Raw genomic sequence first — 5,929 nt, forward strand, 5'->3', positions numbered from 1 at the left:
GGAAGGACTTCTGAATTTAGGAGAGCACTGTGCTGATAGCTAGGCACCAAAGAGGTGAATAAAAGCATATTGGACAGTCTGGTATCATAAGAGTAAGATTTGCTGTGTTGTATAAACCAGTGGCTGACAGCAGAACTCTAGTAATACAGAATATTTTCCAGAGATAGACACTGAAATTTTTCCAAAGCTGGTGCTTTAACCATGAAGTCACATAAATGCTTTGATACAATGTACTAGGGCTGTTGGCTGTGAATTATGAATGAACTTTGCTAATCACCACTGAATTTTGATTTCCCAACCATTGATTACCTGCTGTCATTTGATAGTGTTTGCAGAAGATTGCTAAATATTATAAAGCATCCTGTGTAGGCCTGTGGAATTATGATAAAAACTTGACAGAATAACATTAAGAATTCTGGAATGTATTCTCATGAGCTTGAAGGAATAACAGAACCTGAATGCAAGTATTAGAGGTATGAAAAACTACTGACAATTATAGGGACCTTTTATGTCATGCAAATTCTTCACCTTCAGCCTGATTAAAGGTCTTCAAGCACAACAGAACAGAGCTTGCAAATTTCCAGGATTATTATCCTGTAATGCCATGGTGAAGCTAGTGAATATTTTACAGGCTTACCCAATATCCTTGCAGTGATGTTTTACCTCAATTTGCAGTGATGTTTTACCTCAATGAGGAACCAACCAAAGGCTGGTGTTTATGCAGCACATTTACTTTTCCTAGTAACCAGCATACTAATGCAGTGATAGTCCCCAGATTTAAAAGGAATGAGGCATAGAAAGACCTCAAGAAGATGAGAAACCTGTTCTCTAATACCTTGACAGTACAAGAGGTCACAATATTTTGGCTTTGGGAACAGCTCAAGAACTTAATTCTAGAGTGCTTACCAGAGTAAAGAAATGCTATGTTTCTGTATGATTATTGTTTTGACCCAAACTGATATTACATGGCATTGCAGCTACTATTTAACTGCCTAATATTCTCTTAAGTCAGAGGATAATATATTTATTTTAAAGATTGCAGACTAATTCTCTCATAGGCTAGCAAAAAAAAAGGAAGATTACATAGACACTTATCTTGGTAGATCATTTTGCAGTATAAGACTTGCACATAACTTCTTTTCCAAGAGTCATTCAGGTATTAAATGGGACACATTTAACATGCTAAAATAATTTGCTATATTTTTCTTAATAATTTTCAACCTGACTAAACTGAAACAAATATAAACCTTGCACAAAATCTACCAGAGTAAAACCTCAGCCTTGACAACTTTCAGAGAATGCTAAAGCCTGGTCTACTTAATTTTAGTGGTTATGTGAAGAGCACCAAGTTCCAACCAGCCAGGATTCATTCTGTGGATTCATAATTTGCTTTCAAGTTGTAAAAGCTGTATTAGAAAAAGCATTTGCTTTTTAAATGTCTAGCAAATAAAAGCCATTAGTCTACAGTGCAAGTGAACAAAAGCCAACAAGTGAAAACCATGTATAACAGAACAAAGAGATAACTAAGCCAGATGACCTTTTTTTTTCAACTGCACTCAGCTGTATATATATCATCATGTATACATGATCTATACAGTGTTCCACTTGTATTGCAGTATGGTATCCTGCTACTTCCAGGTTCTAGTGGTTTCTCCAAGGCTTTGTATAGTAATCTTCTGCTTATGTCCTGCTAGCAGTGCAAGTAGATCATTCAGATGAAAATACAGAAAGAACACTTGAAATGAAAATTGTTTTTTCTGAGAGTCATGCTTTTCTTCTGATGAGTGCACTTGATAAAATACATTCCATCCACCCACAGCCCCCTGCCTTCTGTGTGTTCCACTGATAACGTGACCCACCACACTGAAAGAGTATTATTTCCTGAAAGGCTGTAGGCAAGCATGATGATGAGAAGAAAAAAGAGGAAAGAATGTTAAGCAGAATGGGAGAGAGAGGAATTGTGCGTATGTATGAGAAAGCAAAAAATTAAAAGTGTGCTGAGAATTGGATTTAGTAAGGGGGGGAAGTAAGTGCATATTTCTTTTAAGATGTATATATCATAGAATACAAAGGAATAATTCTACCTGCATCATCAGTAGGAATTGACTTTGTGAGAGATGAAGGGGCGAAATGACAATAACCACATCAGCACGAGTTGCATGTTAATGTAATGGAGTTCATATTTTGGAAAATGTGTGAGAGTACACAAAACAGTCCTTTTCAAAAATAAGTTTCTTTGCTCAAGAGAGGTCAAAGGAAACACACAGAGATAAAAAGTAACTAGTTTTAACATAATTCCAATAATTTTTAAACATATCTCTATGTAAGTTCACACACACTCTTTTCATCCATTTGTCCTTTTCATAACTATAGTAGATATTTTTGTCCCCGATGTCCAGGAGGCATGATGAGGATGACTCCATCTTATCAGAAGGCTAATTAATTACTTTATTATGCTATATTATTCTATACTATATTACATTATATTACATTACATCTAAACTGAATCTGCCAAGAATTCCACTGCACTCTGCTGCACAGAATCTCATGACTGTCAGCCAACAGTCCTGACACACATGCACATGCTTGGCCCTGGCAGGCCAAGGAAACAAAACACCATCACTTTGGGTAGACAATCTCCAAATTGCATTCTACTTTTGCACAAACACAGGCACAGCAAATGAGATAAGAATTGTTTTGATCATTCTCTGAGGTTCAGAGTATGTGAATCCCAGAAATATTCTTGGGAAGATTGCCTTGCTTTTTTCTATGTGAGGGGAAATGTGGCGACACACAACTATGTAAGAAAATGGTATTTAAGAACAAATCATCAGTGATAGCATTTACAAGCAAAACTAGTTAGATTTATAAGCAAAGATGGATTGAGACAAGAAAATTATCCTAGCAGTATTTGTCAAATATATGACAGTACTCTCTAATTGATTTCAACAGGAGCAGATTCCCTGCTATATGCTTTATTTAATATAACTTTAAAGTGTTACTCATTGCCAGTCATATCACTTCTCTGAGTAAGATTTACTCCAGTTTTAGCTGGAGCTCACCTTGAGAGAACCATCAGGAAGAAGCCTGTGCATCACTTAAGCTCTTATGCGCTGAAAAATTTCACTTTTTAACCTGTCCTAAAGTTTCCCCTTCAAAGTTATTAATGGAAGGAAATACAGTCTATTTCATGAGGTGATATTTTATACATTCACATTTTTACATTTTTAGCTGGCTCAAAGTTGTCTGTTTTGTGCAAAGTGTTATATTTTGCTCTTGACAAAGCATCAGCTGATAACCAGCAGCTTTGGGCTTGAATAAATGCCTCATTTTCTTCCTGTAATTTATGTACTGTTCTCTCTTCTGTGAGCAATATCCCACAAGTCATTGCCAAATTGAGCAAACTATGGGCCTATTGGTAACAAGAGAAAGAAGACTGCTTATTGTTAATGGATAGGTGAATAATAAATCAAAGCAAGAACTTGGGCATCGGCATTCGTGTATTTTAGCATGCTGAATGAATTTAGAGGTACAAAAAATCAGAGTGCTTTGGGGATATTCTGCTTTTATTTACCTCCTATCACTTCTGAGTCAGAAAGTTAAGTTATCTAGTATTGGCATTGACAACTTAGTGTCCAGTTTTGCCTATGAGGCTACACAGTCAACACCTATGCTAGACTATTCAACCAGAAGATGAATTTATCACTTGTATTGTAACACTCATCACTTTAAAAGTGATTGTCTTCTAGAGTCTGACCTATGCCCTAGGGAAATGTTTAGACCTGTACTTAACTCTTTTAGATTGATTAATGTACCTAAAGCTTTTTACATTTCCTTCAAATCATAACAAATTTCTCATTTAATATAGTTTATTTCAGGACTCTAGAAATGTGGGTTGTTTCCCAGAACTTTCAGGTGTGGTGATGACACTTCAAAACAACTGCAAAATTGCAACAAATCTGCCATCTCTGGCATTATCTTTTACAGCTATACCTGCTGAGAGGCAAAGACAGTCCAAAACTTACCTGAACTGGACTGGATAAGACCCCAGTCTGATTTAGATTATGTCAATAGCTGACGTGTATAACATGAATTACAGAGGCTTTATCTGATCTATTATGGTAGGCTGTTGAAGCTTCTTCAGCATAAAGGATACAATTGCTTTGTGCTGTCTGATGTATCAGTTTACACCAACTAGTAGTAATAACTGGGGAGTGTGGATTCAGTACTTAACTAGCTGCAAGTCTTGTATGGCAGATAAAGAAAAATTCCAAGGCAAATCATTCAACAGCTTTGCTAAAAAATCATTGTAACAACATTGTTATTACCGAGACATCAAAAATTTTGTTACGTTTTCATATTAGGTTTCCAACCTAAATGATTCTGTGATTCCATGATACTTAATGTTTTGTCGTTTTTTGCACTCTATTGAAATGGTTCTTGCTACAAATGTATTTACTGCTACTTAAATCTTAAAACCATCTTCTTTGATGTATTAGCTCTTATCAGTCATATTCTTCTCTCTAGAATCTAATTTTTTTTTTATTTTCATGCCCTTATTATACCAGATCTCCTTTTCGCTTTCTGGTCATCACTTCAGTAAGTGTTTTAGAGGTATCTTGCTTGATACAGCAGTGATCTGGTAACATGGACTGGGTGCCCAGTAGCAGCTGAAGCACCGCTTGGAGCAAAAGCTCAGGTGCAGTTGTTGAATGCAGGGTCAGGTTACTTTCATCTGAAAGTTTATGAGCTCCAAGACTGCTCTGCCATGCAAGCTACAGCCCACTAAGTGATCATCCTCCTGAAAGAAACACTGTGCATTCTGCCATGCTTCCTCTCATAATTTGAACTGTCTTTTGGCAGAGGCCTCTAAAAAAGCTTGAGAATTGTTTAGGTGTTTGTTAATCTACTAAGGCAGCAGCTACCATGCTGACTAGCTGCCTGACTCTTTTAATTAAATTTCAATTTTTTTGAGATGTCATCTACTCTTTTCCAGTGGAAAAGAGAAATTGATGCAGTGGATAGTAATGTTTTTCTTATAAAGACAAATTTATTACCATGATTTTTTTTTCCTATTGCATCTCATCGACTGTCATGTGTTTTTTCTATTTCCAGAAGATTTCTCATGTCTTTGTTGCATCAGACATCTGGTCAGTATAGCTCAGTTACAAGCCAAGGACTGTAAGAACTGTTTCAATTAGGATAATCTCCCAGTCATGAATAGCACGATCTTTGTCATCAGAAAGGAGAATTATATAAGGTTGCTTCTAGACATTGTAGGAATTCTGGAGTTGTGTGGTTGAAGGGAGAAGTGTTTTTTGGGTTTTTTTCCTGCACTTAAAACACAGAATTAAAATGCCTTAAATAGTATTTTATCATTAAATACTATGCATTAATTTCTTCTCTGGGATACAGACCTGTGTTTAACAGAGTGGTGTTACTGGCCAGTAGTGGCTCTGGTGGCTATGCAAAAGACACAAGAAGATGTGAAAATGGCCACAGAGTCAAGATGGCAGCATTGCCAGCTTCAACTCTACTGGCAAACTTAAAGGCTGGAAGGCAGCCATGAAGTGGCAGAGGAGAAAATCCCCTCTGCTTAAGCTCTGTCATTCTGAGGACTGAGCAGGATGTGTTTTGCTCAGTTCACTCCTAATGTAAGACAGTGTGTTCCTTGCTTGAGTAGACTACTGTCCATAACACCAGCCACCATTCCTTATGGCTCTGTGTCTCTAGCCATAAAGGATTGTTGAGCATCTTATAGGTTGGTTTGGGCTGTTTTGAGGTATTTTGGTAATAGCTGTGTAAATTAGGAACTAGTGTTAAAGGGAAAAAGTTTAAGTGATGGTACTGGTACTGTTCAGCCGGACCAGAATCCCACTCACCATTCAGTATGGCTTAAGCCCTCTAGACTGCTCTTCAGAGACACTTT

The sequence above is a fragment of the Geospiza fortis genome, unplaced genomic scaffold (genome assembly GCF_000277835.1).
Source record: "Geospiza fortis unplaced genomic scaffold, GeoFor_1.0 scaffold166, whole genome shotgun sequence".
In the NCBI taxonomy this organism is placed as follows: Eukaryota; Metazoa; Chordata; class Aves; order Passeriformes; family Thraupidae; genus Geospiza; species Geospiza fortis.